Genomic DNA, 27,477 nt, shown 5'->3' with positions numbered 1-27,477 from the left:
AGCGCTGGCCAGTCAGAATGGGACCAGATGCCAGGAATCAACAGCCAGTGCAGGCTTCCCACTGCACATGCCTTATATATCCATCCAACCCCAGCTGTTTCAAAGGTTCTGATGATAATACAGTCCCCTTCCCAAGGATCTGCCTTCTTAACTAGATGCCTAAAAAGACAATTCATGAATGTCTAGTGGTGATAATTCTGGTACATGTGCCACAGGCCCAGAGGAGAACTGTTCTGACTCAAGGAAGCCTCTCCACAGCCTCAAATTACACCATGGGAGTGAAGCCCTTACCATGGTCCCTGACACACTGGGCAATCATGGCCAAGCTATTTACATTCTCTAGAAAATCCCCATTCTCCTACATAAAAAACTGCAGCGTTGGCCCTGCTTTCCCTCAAAGCAATAAAAGGTCAGGTAAGAGAAGACACTGAAATGTGCTTTGAATGCTTCCTAATCCCAAGATGTAATTGCTAATAAATGGTTTCTGAGGGTTTTACATAAGGGTTAAAGGATTTTTAATGCATATATTCTTTGGTGCTCGTTAAGAAGACACTAATTCTTCATGGGTTCATAAGCGCATATATAGCTAAGAATAATTTGCAGCAACGGTGCAGTAATGAATGTAAAATCCTAATGAGAGAATGCACATTGGCTGGGAATGTGTGTTGTTCTTTTTTGCCTTCCTTTCTTTTGTCAGAGATATTGTACTGAATTTTCTTCAGAGCGTTTATTAGTGCCTGTTTAATATTATCCCCCTCTTTCATGTGAAAACTTTCATTAGAATCTTAGGCAAAGTTTTAGGCTTTCAATGAAGAGGTTATTAAAAAATAATTAATATCTAAATGGTGCTCAAAATACCACATTACAGCTAATCGACAGCACTGTCACAAGGCACAGAGATGGAGACGATATTAAATACCAGAGAGCTCACCCTGATCCAACAATAATTTCACTATTTCCAAGTACAAAATTAACTTTTTTTTTTTTTTCAATTATAGGGACAGGAGATGGGTCAGCAGGGGTGAGAGGAGGGTGTTTAAATTTATTTATTTATTTATTTTTATGGCTGTGTTGGGTCTTCGTTTCTGTGCAAGGGCTTTCTCTAGTTGCGGCAAGCAGGGGCCACTCTTCATCGCGGTGTGCGGGCCTCTCACTATCGCGGCCTCTCTTGTTGCGGAGCACAGGCTCCAGACGCACAGGCTCAGCAATTGTGGCTCACGGGCCTAGTTGCTCCGCAGCATGTGGGATCTTCCCAGACCAGGGCTCGAACCCGTGTCCCCTGCATTGGCAGGCGGATTCTTAGCCACTGCACCACCAGGGAAGCCCCCCAAAATTAACTTCTTTGAGACGGTTAAGGCTATACAGCTTCTGGAGGCTTCATTTGGTCTGAGCAGATGATTTCCTTGTGGGGACCACAGTGGGAATTATAGCTGAGTTTTTAGTGGTTTCCATAGCTGGTTCTCCACTTTTCGTATTCCTCATGCTAGGAATGTCATAAGTAGAGTCCTGGGAATCACCCTGCGACTCTTTCAGATTGTATAGAAAGCCAACCATTGGATTAGAAAGGGCTGCCCATGAGCTTCCTACTTCACTGGAGGGATTCAAGGGGAGGCTAGACTGAGGGTTCCTGAACAACTGTGCTGCCTCACTTCATTTCCTGTTCCAAAGTTCATTTGTTAGTTTCCCAAGGCAAAATGGTTACTTTAATTTATATACAAAATGAGAACCAATTCAATCATTCTCCTTACTACTGTGAAATCAGCCAAAGCAGTTAATGAATCCTAGCAGTCTAAATCAGCATTTCCCAAGTATGATCTTTGAAACACTATGACCACAGAACTGCGAAGGAAGGAAGGGCGGGAGGGAGGAAGGAAAAAAAAGAAAAGAAAGAGAAAGAGAAAAAGTAAAAGAAACATCATGGTTCAAAGTACTTTGGGAAATGCTGCTTATTTTATCTCTTCTTGAAGTTTCATGAAGAATGTTACGGTCTGAGAATTTCTTCAATTCAGAATCGTATTTAATTTCATTTAGCTGAGCATTTTCCAAGGTTATTTACCATAGAACTTTCTTCATTTTTCCCCCTCTGTTTCATTGCAGAAAATATCACTTTGGGAAGTGACGGTCTAAGTTAACTCGCACCTGCACCTTGCATTAGGTGGCTGCCATCAATTTTGATATAATTACACAAACACACACTCAGCATTTCTCCAACATAAGGTCAGAATAAAGGCAATGCACTCCTCAAGGGTAAGTTCCCAAATTGGTGGGACATGTGCCTCTAGCCCCTCCAAGGACTTATACACTTTCTAGAAACCTCAACATCTATGAGCTAAAGACTATTAACCCAACCTTCCAGCTGTCCAGTAGAGGTCAAGGGCCAAATCTGTGGTAGTGAAAATGTCAGGAACCAGGGAGATGAATATCAATATGGCGTGACCTCCGCCCTCAGGAAGTCCATGGTGACAGAGTCACATACAACTCACCGTAAGCCATAAGATGTATGATACAGAAGAAGAGGAGGTACATTCTGCATTAGGGGCAAAGGAAAGTTGGTAAAGATAGTGACTGTCTAGTGAACTAGACTCCAACAGAAGGATTTTTCCAGATAGCAGAGGACAGATGAGTAAGCGGCATGGTGAGAAGTACTGAAGCTGCAGATGTGAAGTGGATGGTCTTTCTAAGATGGTCACCGCCACTCTGACATCACAGAGGAGCCAAAGGTCTTACAGGATCTAGAGCTTAAGAATCCCATGATGGGGTGAACAAATGTTAGCTAATTCCTTCAGACCAGGGAACCACGGTGCCCACATTCTTCATCTTGCTAGACAGCAGGTAGGGAGTGAGCCTCTGTGTTTTCCTCACCTTGATCAACCAGGCCTCTCTGTGTCTCCCAGCAACAAGCTTTCCATCCGAGTCACCTCTCTGATAGCCACCAGCACAGGGATAGGCATTTGCGCCCTTGCCTTATAAAACAAAAGGGCCCTTAAAAATTGGATATTCATGGATGTCTTATAATTAAAATCATTTTACACATCCATGAAGAATGACCCATTAGAAGACTTCTTGCAGTGAATTATCTGGGAAGCAAGGAATCACATTCACTATGATTTTCCTGAATAGAACATATTTCTTTTAGAGGACTACTGAATTTAGAGAAATGCTGATAAGCAGACATATGAAAACTCCACTGTTTCCGAACTAAAGAGAAAAAGATAAAAGTAAACTTAGAAGCTAAATGTGTCATTTGACAATGATCTGATGTGAAATCATAGTCCCATCCGTAAATTGAGTTAGCCAGGTCTGTATCTTCTGGGACTCCTGAATTACCTGCAGGCAGTTCTAAATAATGACCCTATAATTTGCAAGTTGAAGAACAGTGAGAGAGTGGAACAGATTTTTACATCATCAGGAGGGAGACAGCCAAACAGGCAGTGGGTTTGAGCACAACAGAGTAAGTTTCCAACCTCCTAAGCAAACTGACAAATTGCCCTCTGGAGTCCCATTACCAGCTCAGCACCACTTTGCCATGATGGCTTGTCTCTTGCCTCTCCTGCCTAATGGCTCTCCATGCCAAGAAGGGCTGTCAGTGCAATTAAAATAACCATCAATAAAACTGTCCAGTAATTAGCCGCCTTCTTTGTTAAATATAATTCTGGTCAGCAAGATTGATAGGTTCTTTGGTCATTAACAATCTATTTAGCAACTGTAAACTTGAAGTCATCACTTTGAGTCCTAGTGTTAAAGAGGTTAGGGAGCAGATTATACTCAGGCAGAGACAAGAGCTGGAAAATTAAGCCAGATGTGAAAACCAAGACTTACAAAGCATTATTTCTCAGAGAGTACTGTGGGCCTGTATGCAATAAGGCATTATTAATGCCAGGAAATTTGTTCAATTACTTTCGTAAAGGGAAAAATATCTTAATCAATGCCCTATGTCACAGCAATATAACTTAGGTGGGAGTGAGAAATCCTTAAAGATCACACCCAGCCAAAATCAAGACTTTTTAAAAAAATGAACGACTGATGCATGAATCATAAAAATATTGCCTAACATCAAAAAGACAGAACATGTTCTTTTGTCATGTCTGGACATCCTGAAAGTACTGATCCCTGAAAAGTGTTTTCGTATTTCGCATAAAAATAGATATAGAAACTTTAGAAACTAGTCTTCAGATTGTATTTTAAAAGGTGAATCACTCATAGACGCGTCATTATAACACACTACATTTTAAAACCATATCTATAAAATTCACAATTATATAGTCAGTTGTGTTGTTCAGTTAGTGACATTATTATCTTCATGCCACCACATTTAATTCTATTTTTTAATTAATTAATTAATTCACTTTTGGCTGCATTGGGTCTTCGTTGCTATGCACAGGCTTTCCTCTAGTTGCGCTGAGTGAGGGCTACTCTTCACTGCAGTGTGCAGGCTTCTCGTTGCAGTGGCTTCTCTTGTTGTAGAGCACGGGCTCTAGGTGCGTGGGCTTCAGCAGTTGTGGCTTTCAGGCTCTAGGGCACAGGCTCAGTAGTTGTGGTGCATGGGCTTAGCTGTTCCGCGGCATGTGGGATCTTCCTGGACCAGGGCTTGAACCCACGTCCCCTGCATTGGCAGGTGAATTCTTAACCACTATGCCACCAGGGAAGTCCGCATGCCACTACATTTTAATCTAACGTTTACCTCACCAGTGCTTGCTGTTGGTCCATTTGTTTTATTTGATATTCATGGGTCATCCACAGGGAAAGAGAACTAACTCTTCCACTGGTGTATTTACTAGTTGCACAGAGAATCAATCTCAGGCTCAAAGTGCCAACTGATGACAAAGCCCAGTCTCACTCTACCAGGGAGTGGTCTAATAAAGGGCAAAATGGCAAGAGTAGGAAGGAAAGCCAACTCCCCACAGCCTTCAGGATTCAGATTGTTGTACACAGCTCTCCAACCCAAGAAGAATATAAGATCAACTAAATTAGTGCAGGAAGCTAAGCTGGATTTTGTATACTCTAATCTAGAACAGACATCACTGGAATTGATCCCCATAGGTATCCCCCAACAATGGAGACACTTGGGGGCATCCCCAAGGGTCAAAGACTGGGACCATCAATGGGGTGCTGAATGCCACCTTGGTAGAAGGGGTGTTCTATCTGCCTTTGTAAAATGAAAAAGGGAAATAAAATGAGAGAGCAGAAAAATACTAGTTCTATTGATTAAAGTTCAGAGGAACCTAAAATGTTACTTATGAGATATATTTCAACCATTTTTCCCCTTCCTTAAAAGTTCACTGGACATTACCTCACATGTGTCTATAAGCATCCCCACATTCTGTCTCAGAAGAATTCACAGCCTAGTACTTGAGGGGAGAGAATTAAGGTACTGATGGGCAAGTAGGTTTATTCCCAAATACCAGGTCTGATCAAGTGGTAGTAGCCTGTGTTGAAAATGATTCTAAGGCCATATCTGGACTCAGTGGAAAATAATAACATGGTCAATTAATAGTGCCTCAAGAGGCAGTTTTACATAGAGGTTAAGAGCATGGAATCTGAGGACACATTGATGTTTGGATCCCAGCCCTAAAACTTACCAGCAGGGCAAGACATTTAACCTCAATTTACCACATACAAACTGGTAAAAATAGCAAAAATGATCTCATAGGGTTATTACAAACATTGAATAAATATTATACTTTAAACAACTTTTACAGTGTCTAGCACACAATTGTCACTTAATAAACATTAGCATCAACACCAGCAGGACTCGTCACCACTGTTGTAACTGACATCTCAGAGTAGAGTGGTGGCTTGTCTTTTGCCCCAAGCGCTGACTGTGTTCTAGAATCTGCTCCTCAACTCAAGAGTAGAACTAGTGAGTACCATCCTCTGAAGTCAAGGTGGCAGTGGCGGAGTGGAATAAATCAAATCTATATAGTTCCTTGTATGACTGAATATATGAATTTGGTAGAACTAATCTCCAAAATGCAACATGTTATAAGTGTGGTGTTATACCATCTTTAGACTGTGAAAGTTCAAAATGCCTTTCAATGACTCATATTTTCAGGGCACTGCAAAGCACTCAGAATTGATGCATCTTGATTTAAATAATCACTTGATCTTCTCCAGACTTCCTAGGTTACTGATAACATGCAATCCCACACTGCGTATGTTCAACCAACTGAATAAAGGACCGAAAGGAGATGGGTTCCATTTCATGTGTTATAAGCTGCCTTCATATATTGAAAGTTTGCTTCTACTAATAGGCAAGGAAACACTCTCATACCTGGCAGGTGAGGAGAATAAGCTTCTGAACTTGACTATATTAGGTCTTCTGCTAGTTTCTGCCATCAGGCAACATGAGTTGGAATTAAGGCATGAGTTCTCAACTGGGGACAACTTTGCCACACTGGGAATATTTAACAATGTCTGAAGATATTTTTGGTTGGCGCAACTGGGAAGGAGGTGCTACTGGCATCTAGTGGGTAGAAACTAGGGATGGTTCTAAACATCCTACTATGCACAGCCCCACCTCTATAACTAAGAATTTTTTGGTTCAGCCCAGGAATAAACCCATGCACTTATGGTCAATTAATCTACAACAAAGGAGGCAAGAATATACAATGGAGAAAACACAGTGTCTTCAATAATTGGAGCTAGAAAAGCTAGACAGCTACATGTAAAAGAATGAAATTATAACATTTTCTCACACCATATAAAAAATAAACTCAAAATGAATTAGACACCTAAATGTAACATTTGAAACCACAGAACTCCTAGAAGAAAACATAGGCAGAACACTCTTTGATATAAATTGTAGCAATTTTTTTGGATCTGTCTCCTAAGGCAAAGGAAATGAAAGCAAAAGTAAACAAATGGAATGTAATTAAACTTAAAAGTTTTTGCACAGTAAAGGAAACCACTGATAAAACAAAAAGACAACATACTGAATGGGAAAAAATATTTGCAAATGATATGACTGATAAGGGGTTAATATCTCAAATATATTAACAGCTCAGACAACTCAATATCAAAAAAAAAACCCACCACCTGCCTAAAAAATGGGCAGAAGACATGAATAGACATTTTTCCAAAGAAGATAGACAGATGGCCAGAAGGCACAGGAAAAGATGCTCAACATCACTAATTATTAGAGAAATGCAAATCAAAATCACAACGAGATATTATCTCACACCTGTCAGAATGGCTGCCATCAAAAAATCTACAAATAACAAATGTTGGCCAGGATGTGCAGAAATGGGAACCCTACACTGTTGGTGGGAATGTAAATTGGTGCAGCCACTGTAGAAGAAAGTATGGAGGTTCCTCAAAAAACTAAAAACAGATCCACCCTATGATGCAGCAATTCCACGCCTGGGTATATATCTGAAGAAAATGAAAACTAATTAGAAAGTATACATGAACCCCAATGTTCACAGTAGAACTATTTATTATAGCCAAGATATGGAATCAACCTAAGTGTCCATCAACACATGAATGGATAAAGATGTGTAAATGTATACATGTGTGTATGTGTGTGTGTGTGTGTGTAAGATTACTCAGCCATTAAAAGAATGAAATTCTGCCATTTGCAAAAGCATGGATGTACATAGAGGGCATTATACTTAGTGAAATAAGTCAGAGAAAGACAAATACTGTATGCGATCACTTATATGTGGAATCTAAAAATAAAACAAATGGATGAATATAACAAAACAGAAACAGACTCACAGAGAACAAACCAGTTGTTACCAATGGGGAAAGAGATGGGGAGAGGGGCAAGATAGGGGTAGGGGAGTAAGAGGTACAAAGTATCAATACTATGTATAAAATAAATAAGCTACAAGGATATATTATACAGCACAGGGAAATATAGCCATTATTTTATATTAACTTTAAACAGAATATAATCTATAAAAATACTGAATCACTATGTTGTGCACCTGAAACTAATATACTATTACAAATTATCTATACTTCAATAATAAATAATAAAAAAATAAAATCAGTTGACTTTAAAAAAGAGAATTATCTCGTTCCAAACATCAATATGTAGTGGGGAGGTAAAACCCAGCACTGCTATGGAACACAGACCAGTGTGGACTCCTTTGCTAACTATTTCCCTTACTAGACTGGAAGCCCCACGTGGGCAGGAACTATTGCATCCTCAGGGCTTGGCATAGTGCCTCGTACTTGTTAGGGACTCTATTAGTTCTTGTGGAATCAATGAACGATAACAGTGGAAAACGGTGCAGGTCACCATTTTTCTCCACAGCAGGACAAGTATTTCTTCCATATCAGAATCACATAAAGTCAGGAGAAAAGAGAAGATACAGGCAAACACACTTTTGCTTATCTGAGCACCTAGCATATTAGACACCTTTAATGAACCTGTCCCTTTCTCTGGCACACCCATCTTCCCTACAGCAGTAACTGGTACCACATCCAGAACCCATCACTAAGTTGTGTCAAATATGTCTAGGACCCACTCACTTCTCTCCACTGTTACTGCTACCAGGCAAGCCCAAGCCACCATCATCAACATGTCTAACAGGTCGCCCTGCTTTAGGTCTTGACCGCTAACTTCCATTCTGCACACAGTTACATCCATTTACAGGCACCAGTCAGACCCACCACCCCTGTGTTCAAGACCTGCTAAAGTCCTTACCGGAGCGTACAAGGCCTTCCGTGGTCTGGCACCTCTCCACACTCCAAGCAAAGTAGTCACCTTCCTACTTAAGCAATGCACCCAGTTCCTTCTCCCTTCAGAGCCTCTGCCAAGGCCTGGAGTGCTCTTCCTCCAGATCCTTCTGTGGCTGGCACTCCCACATCATTCAGGACGCCGTTTAAAGTCGACTCATCTGAGAGAAATTCTCTGACTACACAGAATCAAGAACTGCCTTCTCCCTGCCTTTATCAGACAGATCACTTTCTTTTATTGTCTTCAGATTATGAGGCACAAGCTGCGAGTTTATTCTTTATATTTGTTCAGTTACACTTGTGTAGTGGCCATGCCTCCCCCACTAGAATGTCAGCAGGAAATCTGACTGTCTTGCTCTCTGCTGTAACTCAAGCCCAGTGCCTGGCACAATGTAAGGCTATTTGCTGAATGAATAGATTTCTGAAGAAGGAATGGATGGATATGTAAATGGTTATGTAAATGGATACGTAAACTAAGAGAAAAAAGACATCATCTGGAAGGAAATATGTGTGAACTGTCACTTGCAAAAGAGCTTCCTAGCATTTCCAAACTAAACCCCAAATCTCATCCTTTGTTTAACTGAGAGCAATCCAACGTAAGACTAATCATCAAAATAATAAAGAAAAGTGGTTCATCAATCACCAAATATAACTCAGAAATAAAATTAACAATTTGTTAGTATAAATCTCTCTCAGTCTCTTCATGAGCACTAAACTAAAGTTCATCCTATATTTTTAAATCTCTTACAAGCAAAGAGACAATGAAATAATGAAAGTACAATGAAATAACTTTAATAATGCTCACTATATAACCACAGCGATGCCTTTATAAGTTTCCAAATATGATTCAGCAATGAGCACCAGCATAGAATGAAAAAAATTTAAGTCTGTTTTCCTTTTTTTAATTTTTGTTACTATGAAAAAAATCATTAAAATATTTAATATTCACAGGCAGTATCTGGGGCAAGAATGAGAGTGTGTCACCCCTTGCAGAAACCTGGAGCGTATACAAGTGTAATGTTGCTTTTTTAGGACCATGTGATATATTTGAATGCGTATCAGCTATAAGAAAAAAAGCCACCAGTATGTTGGCGATGGTTGGGAGGGTGGCTAGATGGTGGCATACTGAATCAAGCAGAGTCAAGGTTGAAAAGAACAATGCTGAATTGCCACACACACACATCCTCTCGCTCTGCCTCCTGCCCACCTTTCCAACTCCAGTTATTATCGCTCCAGCTACACCCCAAAACTTGCAGTGTTCTGAACTTGTTAGTGTCTTGGGGTAACTGTATCTTTACTGACACCATAATTCAGTACAGTAAAACAGAATTTTCTGCACTGTCTTATGTGGTAGCCCCTAATCATATGTGTCCACTGAGCACCTGATATGTGGTTTATGCTTATGCAACACAGGAATTGAATGTTTCATTTTATTTAATTTTACTTAATTTAAATCTAAATAGCCACATGTGGCAAGGAGCTACTGTGTTGCACAACACAGGCCTACATGGCTTCCTTTTCTCCCTCCCTTATTGGTCCAGCAAACTCCTACTCATCCTTCAAGACTCAACTCAAATGCCCCTTCCTCCAGAATGCCCTTCCTGTTCCCCCTGTGGCAGGTGCACAGACTTTGAGAATATCCATGTACCACACTCTATTACAATTATTTTATGACATGCTGATTCTCCCACTAGATGAGAATCTCTCGAGGGCAGGGAATCTGTCTGGCTCATCTCTAAATCCTTAGTTGAGTGCTTGGCACGTGAGAATTATTTGACAAATATTTGCTGGATGTTCGAGTGAGATAGTGAAACCATCTTTAGATGTGAACAAATATAAGCAGAGCTTCCCAGGAAAGATCTTCCCAGGGAAGGTTTTACTGCCTTCATACAAGAAATTGCAAACCAGATATGACCTTCAGATTTGGTAGTATTTTGTCATGTGTATTTTTTTTTTAATGGAAACTGTTTTTCAATGTTAAAAACTAAGATTTCCAGCATACTCAGGAACAATTATTAGATTTGGCAGTTTTAGTCCCACATTCCCGCTTGGCAACAATGAAACAGAATGGAACATGCAGCTGCATCTTTTAGATAATAAATACAATCTACAGATTCTGTTTTCTTACTCCTAGCCAACTTTAATCACTAATGGTCTCTGTCTTTCTTCTGTGGGCATTTGACTTTTTAACTCCAGACACTGAATGAAGAGCCACAAAGGTCAAGTTCAGACACTGACCTCTCAGTTACAAAATTAAAATACTACTATTAATAAGCACAACAACAGCAACAACACAGCAACAACAATAATGGCTGCTAACATTTAGTGAGCACCACAAGCCAGGTATTCTACCTGGCAATGAAGGAGCATCGTCAGATGGAATCTTCCAAACCACCCAGGACCTAGGAAATATTCTTAGCCTCACTTTATGAATGAGGAGACCAAGATTCCAAGGGCTGACACTGGGAATCAGCAGAAAGTTCTGTCCCCAGGTCTGACTATCACCAGAGTCCTTGTTGCCATTTCTCCCTGATAAAGCCACAATCATCCACGTTTTTCCTGACCTGGATTTAGACCCCGGCCAGGATTCAAAGCGGGAGCTTGGGCAAGTGACATAACCCTTCTGTGTTTTGCTCCTCCACTAGCCATGAACTTTAGAAACAAGAGCTGACATTTCCTCCAGGGACACATGCGGGCACATGATATGATGTAGGTAAAACGGTAAACTTCTCAGACATTTTTGCAAATGGAAAACGATCTCATCTGACTAGGTAGATAATGGCTGGCGGAAGGCTGACAGCCCTGGAGTAGGGAAGCAGGAGAGATTTTTAACCATTTAAAGAGAACAAAGGCATTCTGGCTTCTGCTGGCCCCCAGCCTTGAGCATCAGGAAACCTCACTAGGGAGAGAATGTCTCAGTGGAACTAACAAAAATGTGACTCCCCAAAGGGTGCTTGTAGCTTTGAGGCAGTTAACTGAAAGGATGCAAATCCATGGAGGGTTTAAGAATCAGTTGTTGTGGGCCCAGCACTCTGCCAGGCCAGGGAACAGCAAGCTTTTTCTGTAAAGATCCAGAAAGTAAATAACTTAGGCTTTGCAGGCCATTTGTAAACAAATGAGCATGGCGGTGTTCCAATAAAACTTTATTTACAAAGCCAGGCCAGGGGCCCACCTGCCATTGTTTGCCAACCCATGAGCTAGGCAACAGGAAGGCAGAGCAGAGGCTCAGCCGGAGACGTTGCACCTGCTCTTCACCATCATCGAGCACAGTAACAGGGACGATACAAGATGGTGCCTATTGGATTCATCTCTCTGTGTAGCCCCAACCCTCTGAGGTAGATGCCAGGACAGTGAAAGTGACTTAAACTACAGGCCCTCCATGGCTCCAGTCCCAGACTAGCCCCAGATTGCTGAGGACCATGAGTCTCTGCCTCTCTCCCAGTAAATGGTTCCTCCCAGCAACTATGCAGGCTGGAGAGCAGAACAGGTGAGGTGACATGGTCTTTCAACCACGTGATATATGAGTAGTACCCTGGAAGTTGCCGCACAAGTATCTTAGATTTATACACGTAGACAAAACAGAATGACTTTCCTCTCCTTGAGTCAAAGAAGTTGACTCCTTCCAGGTGCCACCCTGGCACCACCTCGCACTAAGCCACCCTCTTGTGCTTGAACTGCTCATTCTTTATGTACCAGGCAAACACAAAGACGAGGGGTGGCTTCTGCCTTAAGCCAAATTGTTTGGAGCCCGCGCAATCCTTCCTTGATATGATAATCTTGAGGTCAGTTGCTTTTCTTCCCACTATGTGACCAACATCATTCAAAGAAGCAAAATTTTACTTCCTGTTTTGTCTGCTAACCTAATCCCTCACTGTCCTTATGCTTTTGGTTTTGTTCTCATTTAACCCTCTTTTCCTTTATAGTATTAAGTCTGCTCATTTCTACACTATCTTTTGGACTTTACTATACTAACATATGTTTTATTGTCATTTTTATTCTTCATTGTTTTACTTTTCAAGGGAAATGGTGAAGAATATAAGAGTGGGTACACTGTTAGGAAATGGCCTTGGCCCAGAGTCAGAAAGCCAGAGCTTCAGTCCTAGTCTGCTCTTGCAATCCATGGAACCCTGGGCCATTGAGTGAACATCTTCAGTTGCTTTACCTACAAAATAAAGGATGCCAATCCCAGAGAGACTTTTCAGAGGTTAAATGAGTTAAATATGAAGATTCTTCTTACAACTCAATAATAAAAAGACATATAACCTGATTTTAAAAATGGGCACTTGATCTGAATAGACTTTTCACCAAAGAAGTTATACAAATGGCCAATAAGCATGTGCAAAGATACTCAACATCATTAGCCATCCAGGATGGCTAATCCAATCAAACCACAATGAGATATCGCTTCATACCCACTAGGATGACTATAATCAAAAAGCTAGAAAATAACAAGTGCTGATGAGGATGCAGAGAAATTAGAACCTTCATACACTACTGGTAAGAATGTAAAATGGTATAGATGCTTTGGAAAATAGTCTGACAGTACTTCGAAAACATAGAGTTACCATATGACCCAGCAATTCCACTCCTAGGTATATACCCAAGAGAAATTAAAACATATGTCCACACAAACACTTGTATATGAATAGCAGCATTTATAGCAGCATTATTCATAAGCAGTATTTACAAACAATATTATTCATAAAGAAGTAAAAACAATACAAGTGGCCACCAACCGATGAATGTATAAACAAAAGGTGGTACAGTCATACAACGGTATATTACTTGACAATAAAAAGAAATGAAGTACTGATTCGTGCTACATGATATATGAACCTTGAAAATGTGTGATTTGGAGTTGCAGCAACATCTCCCACCCCAACCTTCACAAACAGATTAGGGAAGAAAAATATAAGGTGAGATTTCTCTCTAATTTCACCCAAAATCAAGAGAGAAGTAGCCTGAAAACATGATTTGGGAGACTTGGGAAAGCCCCAGAAAAACCCTGGACAGTAGAATCCCAGGACTTCTGCCCAGCCAAGAGTTGGAAGCACCATGAGAGGTGCTTGGCAGGAAAGATTGATAGAACTTGGTGAGCAACAACGTCTATCAATTCAAGGCTGAAATTCAAGAATGAGCTGGAGATGCATCAAGTTTTCTGACCTGGATTGTTCAGAATGGGGGTGCCAAGAGTAAGGATGGGCAGAAGAGGGGCCATTTTATGGGAAGAGGGGATGCATTCTATTTTCAGACGCTTGAAGTTTGAGCAACTTACCCCTTGAATTTAAATGTCTGAATTAAACTAACCCAGAACCTCCCAAGTAGTAAGCCTTTTAGCAGTGAGGTGACTGTATATAAAATGTTAATTGAATATGAAAAACTGATGGCACCTGTAAATTCAGATTTTTTTTTAAATTACTTTTTTTTCCCCCAACGACTCTGAAATCAACCAGCTCCATAACTCTTTAAAATTTGCAAATTTCAAAATTACATATTGTAGAGCCACAGTCTGAGTCATCTTGCACTTAAAAAATAACCATGACAAGTATATCAGAGAATTTAAAAAACTGACTGTGTAACTTCACTGATAGAAAGGGCAAAAATCCAATTCTTACAACTTATTTAAAGACTTTAACTCTTCAAGAAGACTTATGATAGGTAAGTTTCAAGACAATTGTTTTCTATATCTAGATGATATTATATAATCCTCAGACATCAGAAATCAAGTCAATTCACAAATAAACTTAAAAGTGCAAATACCAATGCTTTGTGGAACTGTATGACCAGTTTTCTGGAAGCTACTGTGTGACTCTGGAACTGAACTTTTAATTAAAGGGAAGGTGGGAGATTCAACCATCAGATGGGTTCAGCTATGGGCTCCCTAATGAAACTCACTGCCCCAAGTGTAGGGAATATTTCCTTTTCAAAAGACCCCATTCTCTCTTTGCATATTCTGACACTGTGTCTCTGACACTTGCTCTAAGAGAGAATAACTAAACAGTCAAATGCTCTCAGATGGAGAGAAGTGGGTCTTGAGTGGACACAGTGAGCCTCAAGGATGTGAACACAATCCCGTGACTGTGTCTGTGTGTGTGTGTATATATACATGTGTGTATATGTGTGTGTGTGTACACAACTTGCACAAAATTGGTTTTACTAATTTCCTAGACTTTGAGAACATTCTTCTCTCTACCTCAAGTTGGGTATTATTAACCTGGGACTTAAAAAAAAAAATCTCAATGATCCCAATATTAAATGCAAATCTTTAAGGTATCTATGTAAATATTTTAAATTTTTTCTTAGCTAAGAACCTCCCAGGCTTCAGCAGCATTCTCAAAGGGGTCTCTTATCCAACTGGATCAAGAACCACAGCATGTGGGACCCCTAAAAAGTAAAGACATTGAAAGTGTATTTAGTGAATCTGCATTAGATGAAGAGCCAGATTCACAGTGCTTTTTCGGATTGGTTCCTGGAAGTCCCAGTCACTCAGTGGTGGGGTCACAGCTATGTCTCCATTGCCTGCATGGTTTCCCCTCCCTATTATTCTCATATCCAACTAATTATTCTCCTATTATTTCCAACCATAAAATAAAATTCCAAGAGTTTTAGAATCAGACTTAGTCTCTCCTTCTTTCAACAAAGACTATTGTTGTCACTTTGAAAACTGTGAATAGCATTCAAGATGACATTCAATTTTAAGTTTGTGCCAACATTTAGTGGAAATGTCTAAGTTTTGAAATAGTAGGGAGCTCACATTCCATCTGGTGTGTTTTCATTTCATCTCCCCTTCTCAGTGAACTTTAAAAGTCAACTGCAGTATCAATATCCTTTCTGCTATGCTAATGTGGCCTCCATGTAGAAATCAAAGGGAAGGAGTCCTCAGGGCAAGTGGTTCTTTCTCAGTTGAACTAGTTAGTGTCATGGAATCACAAAGTATCAGAGCTGAAAGTATGCTTGGAGGTAACCTAGATGAGATGAATGCGTCTCAGTTTGAGGATAGGGAAACTGGGCCCCAGACAAAGGGAACTGACCAGGGTCTCATTAGCCATGGAGCCAGGACATGAGCCTCTACAGGAGGGAAGGAAGGTGGTCATTTCCTTCCCTGAACTTGGCTGGCTCTCTATCACAGCACACTGCCTGGGGTACTTAGGGGTTCCTACTCTCTCCATAGTTACTGTTGCTCATTTCTTATCCATATGAGGCAAGTTAATATTTCAAAGTGATCACTGATGTGTCTTTTCCCTCTTGACCCTCTCCTGGCTGAGTGGAAGTGTCTCTACTGGGTGGCAGGAGTCTCCTGCCCTCACCAACTTGGCTTCTAAGTGCTGAAGGCACTGCCCCAGTGTGAGAGAGAAATAATTCATGCAGGAATAAGGAGGCAGAATAGCTCTACCCGCCCGTCCCCAGACTTGAAAAGAAGAGTTTCAGACTGGAGAAGGAACAGAGTTAAGAGAGATAAAGCCAGAAAGACAGAGAGCGAGCACACTAGGGCAATGCACTCCAACCCCTTTTCTTCCCCCAAAGCCCAGGCTGAATCCTGAGGTTTGCTGATACGTTAGTTTTATATTTGCTTCTGTAACAAATTTCCACAAACTTGGTGGCTTAAAACAACACAAATTTATTATCTAATAGTTCTGGAGGCCAGAAGTCTGAAATGAGTTTCAACCAGCTAAAATTAAGGTGTCAGCAGGTCTGTGTTCCTTTCTGGAGACTCCAGGGGAAAATCTGTTTTCTTGCCTTTTTCAGCTTCTAGAGGCTGCCTGCATTCCTTGGTTCATGGCCCACTTCGATCTTCAAGGCCAACAATAACCAGTAGATTCTTTCTAATGCTGTATCACTCTTGATACCAACTTTTTTCCTTCCCTCTTCCACATTTAAGCACCCTGTGATTACACTAGGCCCACTGGATAACCTGGGAAGATCTTCCTATCTTCAAGTCAGCTGATGAGGGCCTATTTTTAAGGTATGCTTTCCCCTGCCTCTCAGAGCAGGAAGTCAGGCAAAATGTTATCCTGAAGAATATTTTTTCCTAAGAAGTCAGAGAGTGGAAGCCCCCAAAAGGCCATTTCTCTGGGTATTTCAAATTAACTGGTAGGTCAAACGTGACTATCTCCCACGAGGTCCTTTCCAAAACTAAAGTCAATGTCTTTCTGTTCACCACTGGTCTCTGCCAATGAGTAAAAAGGAACAGAGAATATCTGCTTTTAAAAAAATGACTCCATGTTTTCTTTACATTACAGAATTATTGTCCATTCATTATATAAAGTTTGGGAAATGCCAAAGAGTATGAAGACAGAAACATGAGTGATCTATGATTCCATTATCCAGACACAATCCCTTTTAATTACTAGGTACATATGCTTCCATCCTGTTCTTGGTTTATATGCCACTCTTTTCCTCAATATTATAATCCAATCTTTTATGTCATTAAAAATATTTAAAAACACTCATTCATATATATGCATATATACCATTAAAATATACTCTTCTATTATTTGGCATATTAATTACTTCCCAGGTAAAGACTTTTCAAATTAAATAGATAAGTTACTCAAGTTTTATAGGCCCATGCTCTAAGATAATACAGACAACGACTATGATACAGACGACAACATTTTGAGCCCAGAAGGGGAGAAAATAGAAATAGCTATTAGTCTCTTGGTAGGGTGTTGACACATTTCCAAAATACGAAGGTGCATGTGTACTGTTCCATCTTGGATTGGTCTATCTTAGAGAGCTGATGGGGCCCTCACGGGCCATTTAGAAAACTAATTTCAAGTAGACTCCAGAGATGGGTACAAGGTCTAGAGCCAGCCTTTGTGATTTGATTCTAGACTTACCAGCAAAGTCTCACTATACCTCTAGACTAAGGCCTGATACTTCAGCTTTAAAATTCCACTATTTTCCCATCAGGCTTTGCTAGTTTGAAAAATACTTTGTCATCTCAGGAAATGTAACAATGTGAACTACTGTTCTTAGAACGAAGGTACAGGCTCTTCTTGTGCTTTGTTTTCCCTCAGTTCTAGTGAGCAATGATTGACATACATCATTGTAGAGAGGAGGTTTAGACAGGAAGGAAAGTAGGACCCAAAAAAAGGAGGGGATGTGCAACTGATAAAGGAAAGCCATGGAGCTGAAGAATGGGAAAGCGGGGCTCTGAATTCAGAGGGCTGGGGCTTCAGGAGAACGAATATCTCTTGAGCACCTACTCCATTAGACAGTGGGATTTATTGGGTATGAGGAGGTAGGAAGGACAAAGGTAAACACCTCTGGGAGTTCACAGAGGCAGCAGAGTGAAAGAGAACTCAGACTCTGGAAACAGAAAGCCTGAATATGAATCCCAGGTCTGTTTCTTACTCTTTACGTGACCTCAGGAAAGTTCCTAGGTCTTCATGCGCCTCAGTTTTCTTATTATCTGTTGGAGGTAAACATAACTCCCTGCTCCCTCTTGTATTTCACTGGATGCATTAATTCACCAGCGTGTAATGTCATAATCACACCACATTCTCCCTCTCCACTGGATGGTATAACCAACTGATGACATCTAACCTCCTTTAAAAAGTACCAATAGATGAAACCCCTTCCAGCTCCCCACGCTCTTGATTTTGAGATGAGTTCTGAAAGAAGAAACTGTTCTAGTGCCCCAAGGAAGGAAGGTAAATGGCAGACACACCATGTGGATGGAAAATGGTTTAAGAAGACAAGTCAGATTGCTTATTTCATGTCATTTCAGGTGCTAAAAAATATTCAGCCTCCGTTCGTTTTCACATCAACTTGTTAGGGAACTGTGGACAGAAATCACCCACCTTGGCCAGGCCCGCTTGCCTGAGTTGTCTCAAAACAGGAGGTCCCAATAAGGAACACAGTGCTGCCTCCGAAAAGGAGAATGCGGGAGGGGCCGAAAGAGGGAGGAGATGACCAATCTCCTAGAGTCTTTCGCATTGGAATCCACCTTGGCTGAGAGAGGCACATGCCACCAGGAAGGACCCTGAGTCAGACTATGGTCCAAGCAAGATGATTGGCCAGACATACCCGGAAACTAACCCCGTTACCAGAAAACCTGAGGCTGTGAGCCATGTAGCAGAACAGTTCTCCTGGGTTCCCTTACCCTGCTGCTCTCCATCCGGGCACCCCTTACCAATAAAGTCCCTTGCTTTGTCAGCACATGTGTCTCCTCAGACAATTCATTTCCGAATGTTAGCGAAGAGCCCACTCTCGGGCCCTAGAAGGGGTCCCCCTTCCTGCAACAAACTGACATGGCCAAGATTATTGGAGAAGCCAGCTGGAAAGTCATACATGGATTTGACCCAAATGTGCAAATTCCTCTTCAATAACTGAAGAGTTTTCTAAGAACCAAAATTCTTTCAAAGGAAAAAGAAGATGCTGGAACAAGGCTTCACTGCAGTGCAAAGGGAATATTCTATGAGTTCCTTAGTTACTGCTAATGTAAGAAGGATTTCCAACAGGTACTGGTGCAGCTGGCCTAGAAGATATTTATGGTCCATTGAGAGTTGTAAGCAAGGACTGTTTCTTTTTGAGGGGGGGGAAAAAAAGGCAGCAAATTCCTTTTAAATATTTCAGTGTGCTATCATGACATGAATACACTACAAGGCATGCAAAAGTATTTAAACGGTTCCAGTGCACAAAACCAGCTCAGAAAGGATGACCTTGGGAGTTGTAGAAGCTTGGATAGAGTGTGTTGATGACTTCCTTGTATTAAAAAACAAAAAAACAAAATACAAAAACACAAAACTATAAAAAGGAGTTATAATAAAGTACCCAGCTGGGGGCTGAGGGGTTAGATCCTAAAAGCAGAGAAAACATCTAACTCTGGAAGATGCCAATTTCCTACATTTTAAGTCTTACATACTTGATTAGCAGTCGTGTGTCCAGGATTAGTGGAAATCTAGGATGTGAGGGGTGTGTGTGTGTGCGTGTGTGTGTGTGTGTGTGTGTGTAGTGTGTGTGTAAATGTCTCTAAGGTTGAACAGAGCTCTGGAAACTGTTCAAAGTTTAGCAGTGGAAGGCAGAGTCTCTAAGAAAATCACTTATCTCATTATCCTTGAGTTTTCCATAAAAGGGAAGATAATGTTTTCCTCAGACCAAAGGCTTTGTAGTCAAACAGACTTTAGTATAAACAAGCTTTGCCACAAGCTGCTTAAAAGGTTAGGCAAACACTCACCCTCTGTGAGGTTTAGCTTCAAGATAATGGTCTTAATGATACTTATCCAGTAAGGTTTATGAAGAATAAAGTAATGTATGCATAGCACCCAGCATAGAGTCCAGCCCATTGTGGACTCTCATTAAATAACAGTAATGATTTTATTCTATTTTTCATTAGTCCTCTCCCTAGGAACAAAGATTAAGAACTAGAATTATTTATTATTGTTAATCTGTTGTCTGTTACTGTTAGCCTAATGCTATTAGATTTTTTTCTCCCCATTTAAATATGGAAAACATGAAAGACATTGAGATTTCAATAGCAAATTCAACATTAAAGAACTTGTAATAAATTACTGTATTGACCCAATGCATAGAATTGAGAGCTATACAGGTATAGGAGCCTTTTCTAGATTTCTTTTTTATTAGAAAGAAAATCAGGCATCTTTCAACTTGCTCCTCTAAATCAGGAGGTCATAAAAATCTCTAAAAAGAACTGCTTGCCATGAAGCTAAAGCAATTTGAAAGACTTAGAATAAGATCCTAAGTCAGAATTTCTTCTTCCTGGAAGAGACTTCCTCATTGTGTTTGAATGTCTGGATAATGTGGGTTGCATACTTGGGGTAGCTTAAAAGTTTAATGTGCTCACAAATTATTGAGCTGCTATGTCTGTGAGGGCTTCTCACTCACAGGCATGCATGGTAACAGTCACAAGCGATGACACTGAACCCGCATGATCTCCCCTTAACGTGTTCTTTGGATTTGGAAAATCTCCTGAGTCTCCAGAGAAGGTGGTCTCTGGCTAGTCGGACTCCTCACCCACTCCCACCAACTCCTTAGAATGCTTCTGACACACCCTCAGGATGATGATGATGATAACGTTAATAATTACACAAATTATAAAAGCTAGTATTTACTGAGCATTAACTGTCCACCAGGAATTGTTTTAGGGCTTTACACGTAATAACACTTAATTATCACAGCGGCCCCATCACAATCCCCATCTTACAGATGAGGAATTGAGATACAGAAAAAGTTCGGCAACTTGTACAAAAACACAGAGCTGAGAACGAACACCAAGTCTGGAGTCAGAGCCCCAAACTCAACCCCTATACGATACTGAGTCAAAAGGACATTTAATGTGTATCTTTTCAAAAGTGGAACAAGAAAGTTCAGCCACCTGAGTAATGCGTGATTGAGCCACCCATAGAAAAGTTATAATCTTCAGAAACAGTGATTAACATGGTGGCTTATCTGTCCTCCAAAATTCATGGATTATTTTAGGAGCATCCCTGGTGAAATTAGTAGCAAAAAAGATTAAAAAAAAAAAAAAAAAAAGTAAACTCTGTGTAGAGGGATCTATCTGGTCATCTTCGAGGTCATTTCATCTTTAAAACTTCAACAAAGTCTTGAACAGGGATGATGGAACCTGACCTAATTGTTTAATGACATAATTCCTATGTTATGATTTTCAGGGCCAGGAAAATAAATTATTGTCCTTTGGATTTAGAGGGCAAGGGTGAAAAAATTGAGAGGTTTTACATCAAATTACACTTTATGAAAACTAATGAAGCTAATCGGATTGAATAAATTCTGGAACTGCACCACCCAATTTGGTAGACACTAACCACATGTAGCTAGTCTGAGTTGAGATTTGCTGGAAAAGTAAAATACACATTGGATTTCAAGAACTTATACAAAAAGAGGATATAAATATCTCACTAATAATGGCTTATATTAGTTACGTGTTGAAATGAGAATATTTGGGTTATACTAGGTTAAAAATTATATCATTAAAGTTAATTTCACCTATTTCTTTTCACTCGTTTTAACGTGGCTAATAAAACATTTTTAATTACGTATGTAACTCACATTCTATTTCTATTGGGCAGTGCTGCTTTAGAACACAACATGCAAAGTACAGACTGGGGACATTGATCATAGCTAGATGTAACCTGATGGTGACAAAAGAACACCCACATTGTGGGCACCCAAGCTGGGACTCCAAATGCCAGGTTCTGTTTCCAGGGCTCTATGTGCGTTCTCTGAAGCAGGCAACTTAGAGGCCTATTGTTCATCTCTGCTGGAATACGACACATGATAGTTTCAAAGAACGAGCCCTGCTCCAAGCTAAGGGGTAACAGGATTTATTTATAAAGGTTATTTGAAATAAGTTTATCTTTCTTTGTCTAATGAATGACAGATGATAATCGAAAAGCAAAAGCATTTTCAAATGCTTTGGGGCTTTAAAACTGTATTAATTTTTATCTTCACTTCCCCCCTAATTCTTGCTTATTTTGTTTTTCTTCTTTAAAAGAGAGATCAAGTCAAATGTTTGGGGGCTTTTCTCTTTGAGGCTATTATAATTTATTGATATAAATGTGTCAATGCTTAATCCATATCTTTTTTATTCTTGCTGTATTGATCCATTTCTGCTCATAACATATTCCTCTGTAACTTTTTTTCTATCCCTATTCCCCACACTCTCAATTCTCTAAGTAAAATTGATTTGGAAACATTTGTTAGACAAAATCTTGATAGTTTGCTTTAGTGGGTCATAGGCTAAACAGTTATCAAAACATTTTGGATGCTCTTCGTAAGTGACTCTTCATTGATAGCTATGCCAAGAACCGTGATTATAAACCTAACTAAGACTTTAAAAAATACACAAATGGCACAGTCTTCAAGTCTTGATATTAACTGAGGTTTGACACAATTAATAGTGTCTGAGAACAGAACTGTGAGAAACAGGCAAAAAGACAGAAAGATACCCCAGCAACAAGGATTTCTTGGAGCAGGTATTGTCCACCTTAACTAGCAAGCATCTTATAGATTTCTGCTGGAATATGTCTGTTTGGTGAGACAATTCACTGATGAGGACACACAACAATGCCTTATTTAGAAAATAACGAGGGAGGACCACATAGAACAGTTTGATGGAGTGGTTTTACTTGGTACCATGGATAGACTGATATGTAGTTAATTTTTTCTTGCTTATTTCCCACTAATATGTAGTTGAGCATTTTCAGATGAGAGAGAAGAGCAGCTGTGGGAAAACACCCAGGGTGGCAGTTCTCTGGAAGGTGATTCCAGGAAAAACCATAGAGGTGGCATCTTTTGCCTTGAGGCCCAGTCTGTAGATACCTGTCCTCTCATCATCAGCTACTCTTCTGCCTTCTTTCATTCTTTATTTCCTCTTAAGTGTCCACTGACTTCATGATATTCTCTGCAGGCCCCCAGCCCGCCATCACCACCATAATAGCTTTCCATGTTCCTCAACATTCCACTGTGTAGATTCCATCAAATGTGACTAATCTGAATTACATCCTCCCTGAATTCTTATCTCTACTAGGAAAAATGGGTGGGAATATCTTTTAACCAGATAAATGCTACTCTGCTAATTTTATGTTTCCCTTTTCCAAAGGACATAGACATTTAACTGAGTAATAATCTGACGTAAGTAAGGGTAAATCAGATGTCTACCAAGTTCTTTTATCATTAAAATAAGTATCAAAAGAGCACTCGGAGATCCACTCAGAGAGAATTTGAGGTCACAGATCATTAAATTATCACACTATATATTTATTTGTTGGTTATATCACATCCAGCTTCTTTGAGTTAAAAGTTCTCACGAGTTGAAGAAGAACCAAAGGCGTCTTTAACTTTGTTCTTAACAAGAGGTAACAAAGTTTACAATCCGAAATTCTCAAACACTGTAAAACTCATCCCTCAGTATGAGGACATCATTGAACCCAGAGGAAAAAAAGCTAATTAACTGTCTCAGTGAAACATTCCTTCCCTTTTGGAGAGTCAACTGGGGACCCATGGACTTTGAGCCCATTGTCAAATGGTGTGTGAAAGAGATCCAAGTTCAACAATAAATATCAGCAATATAATAGTTTTCTCCAGCCCTCAGGGCCAAATGACCTGCATTTTAGCGAATTGATTTTGTTCAGGCATTGTATTTAGCCAAGCAATTGTTTCCCATGATATGCTTGAACCCACAGTTGCTCTAAGAAATTCATTGGTTGAGTTTTTCCAACTGCTGATTGCTAGTCCCACTGGCCTTAATAATAGTCACTTCCTTCGTCCGTAATGGGTTTTATATACAGTGCACAATCACAACCATTCAATGTCACCCATAAACATTTAATGAATTGTCCAATACAGTTATGAGAGTTGCTTATTTGGGACACAGCTAGGGTAAGCCTTACTGAGTTAATGAGATGATATACCACGACATTAGGCAAGGGGTGTTTCCATCCCCCGCATTAGCTGTACACGCTCTCTTATCTAAGAACCCATTTATGTTATTACCATAATCTTCATCAACTTGTCAAGATAATGAAGGGTCCACTGAGTTCAGACAAGGCCTCCTGTAATTCATGGAAATTTAAATAACATAGATATAGAAAGGGTTTAGGAGCACCATATAAATAAGATCTGCATGGAGAACCATAAAGAAAGGGCTTTACAAGAGATTCTGCCTTGGAAAGGATGGAGTTTGAACTCGGTTTTGAGGGAGAGAAGAGAGACTAATCCTCTGAAATGAGGAAGATAAATCATCCAACAAAATGCATAAAGACACATTCAGGACAGAGAGCTGGAGGAAGAGCAGATGAAGACGAACTCAGAAGTGATAAAGTTGGAAAGAAAGGAAGGGAAACTCTTGTGCCTGTTTTCAGCAAATCCCACATCTGTATTTGTTACAGACACGCAAGTTTGGGTTTCAGGGGAGGCACGTTTCTTATCTGCTTTGACATATGCCTACCAGACTTGCTTAGCAGTCAGACAATGTTTATAATTACTTCACCAAGCCCTTCTGACGTGCCACAATTTGCAGCCATCTGCACACTGATTTCTGACCAACAGACTTCATTCCATCAATGCTCCATTAAATTAACCCCAGATGGCTGATATCACCATGTCACAATCTCACCCAGTGTAGCTATGAGTTAATAAATTGACCTTCTGAAAAGCAAGATGTTCTCTCCTTTTAAATTTTGTAAGGACTAATAGGGAATTTCAAGTTCCTCTATTTCAACACCCTGTTCTTTCAGGTATTCATTCACTTAACAACTATTTATTTACCTGTTCTATACCAGATTAGGTCCCTGTTCTCATGGCTTTACAGTGTAGTTGGGGATGCAGGCACTGAATAATACACTAAGAAGTTATTTCAAGTGTGGTAAATGTTATGAAGGAAATAAACATGGAAATACGATAGCCTTATCCTGGAGGGGATAGGGGATTAGCTGTCTTAGATGAGGTGGCGGGGGGGGGGGATCAGTAAAAAGGACTCTTTGAGGAGGTAATATTTGGACTGAGATTTGGAAGAAGATCTGAAGCCACATGAAGGGGAAGAGAAGATGGAAGAAGTTACAGTCAAAGAAAACAACACGTGCAAAGTCCCTGAGGTGGGAATGAGAATTTGACAAAAGCAAGTGGTGAGAAAGAATGAGGCTGAGGGGAGCTGGGGAGGTGGGCAGACCCACTACTGAGGTGAAAGAACTCACCCAGGGCCACAGCGTTGTAAGTGAGGAAGCAAGGAGGTGAAATGGATGTTACAGATGAGTGGCATACAGACTGGACAGAGGATACTGGGGACTAGTGATATCTGAGTGGTAGAGGGAAGAGGAGTAACCCATGAAATAGGCAAGGATCTCAAACTCAAATGCCTTCAAAGGCCCGGCTGGTATCATAAACAAGTGAGGCAAGCCGGGTAAGAGACAGGGAGCGGTAGTGACCTCGAGAATGAGTGACATGCCTAATAGCATCCAGACTCATTAAAAAAAAGATGTTGCAGGCAAAATAAAGCATGCCATTAAAAAATTCTTCACAAGCAAAATAAAACACATATGAGGAGGCAAACAAAGCCCATGGAACATCAATAGGCAACGCCGAGCTGGAGGAAAAGCAGGAAGGAGGCTGGGAATGAGAAAACTCATTAGAGTGATCTCATATAAGTCAAGGAAGAGTTATATCTTATATTTCCATGAACTGAACAGGAAAGAATATATTTTATTAGGCAGTAACCCAAATGCTGTAACACTAACAACAACAACAAAAAGAACCCTACACTATTTGTTACAGAACTTTCGTAACCTAAAAATGGAGGTAACCGTCAAACGGTCAGATATGTAAAGACAGGAATCACAGAGCCATGTGGCCCATCCAAGAACTGGATGGAGAAGTCCTCCCGAAGAACCATGGTCATTCATTCTGTGCTTGCATAGGTCCGGGGATGGGAAGCCCCCTCCCTCACAAGGCACTCTAGGTATTCAAAAGTTTCTATCAATTTGACCTGTTGTTATGTGGAACTGATACCTGACTCCTTGATGCCTAACAGTTCCAGATCTGCTCTCTGGAGCCGCATAGAACAGCTTTAATACCTTTTCTACCTGCCAGCCCTTCAGATACTTAGAAAGAGTGACCCTGTCACAGCCTTCCCTTCTTCAGACAACACATCCTCACCTTCAATGACTCCCCAAGGTAACTGTTTCCAGGCTCTGTCATCCTAATCACCTTTCTGTGAACCTTCTCCGATTTGTCACCATCCCTCTTAAAACAGTGCCCAGGGAGAATACAACATTCCTAGCCAATTTATAATCTAGAGCTTCTCCAGGCATCATTTTCTATTTCTGCAGCAGCAGGAATACAATTACATTTTACGGAGCTCAGTCTCCTGCTGTCCCTGCTCCCACTGCCCCCCCGTCCCAGGCAGTGTGTTTGTTGTATTTCATGGAGAGATGCATAATCTGGGGTGAGTACTCCCATCAGTATAAAGAATGCCGCCCCTCATCACTCCATCATTTCTGATTAAGGTCACTCAGTCTGACGTCCATTACATCTTGTACCAATAACGCCTGTGCAATGCCTCATGTTTCTCGGGCTGCTTTCTAGGCATTATCTTATTATGCGCTCAAACTGGAGACGTATTTTTGCACAAAGAGTAAGATGAATCTCAGAGCGAGCAGTTTAAGACAGAGGGAAAATTGGAAATCTGACCCTTGAAAAGAGCGCTGGATGGGCGCATCCAATGACCTGGCTTCAAATCCAGGTTTTCCATTTACTCACCGTTGCTGGTTTTTTAAAAACAAAACTAATAATGGTAATAAGAACAGAAACAGTTAATTATTAATAAATGCTTAGTATGTACCAATCCCTGTAATAAGCTTTTCATGTACAGTATGTCATATATTACATGCAACCACCTTTTGAAGTGTATTATATATTGTCTACATTTTAAAGAAAAGGGGATTAAAACACAGGGTTTAAGTGACTTGTCCAACATCACACAATCCCAGTAGGTGGCACTGGGATTTGAACCTAATTCTGCCTGTCTCCGATGTTCAACATCTTCAAGTCTCGTACCACAATCTCCCTTAGTGGGTACTTACGATTTAGCAATTAATGGGGAAAAAGAAAACTCTTTTAGCAATTACTTCTCCTGAGAAGCTTCTCCTAATGGGTAGGAGATAGGGACATGTGTTGCTTCACCTGTGAGGCTGGGGACACTGGGAGAGTGTACACGAGAGAGCAAAAGAGTGTGGAGGAGAGAAAGGCCACACACCAACCTCAGCCTTGGACATCAGGTCTCAAACTGGGCTGAAATGTAGCCCTGCAGCTTCT

At 40.5% G+C, this 27,477-nt stretch overlaps 1 protein-coding gene across 17 annotated transcripts in view; it reads right to left on the bottom strand.

Moving 5' to 3' along the window:
- Positions 1-27,477, bottom strand: part of FHIT (fragile histidine triad diadenosine triphosphatase) — a 1,493,627-nt gene that overhangs the window by 164,982 nt on the left and 1,301,168 nt on the right. The gene's annotated exons all lie outside the window — the stretch shown is intronic.

Source organism: Balaenoptera acutorostrata, chromosome 10, assembly GCF_949987535.1.
Source record: "Balaenoptera acutorostrata chromosome 10, mBalAcu1.1, whole genome shotgun sequence".
NCBI lineage: Eukaryota > Metazoa > Chordata > Mammalia > Artiodactyla > Balaenopteridae > Balaenoptera > Balaenoptera acutorostrata.
This window is presented reverse-complemented; position numbering and strand designations above follow the sequence as displayed.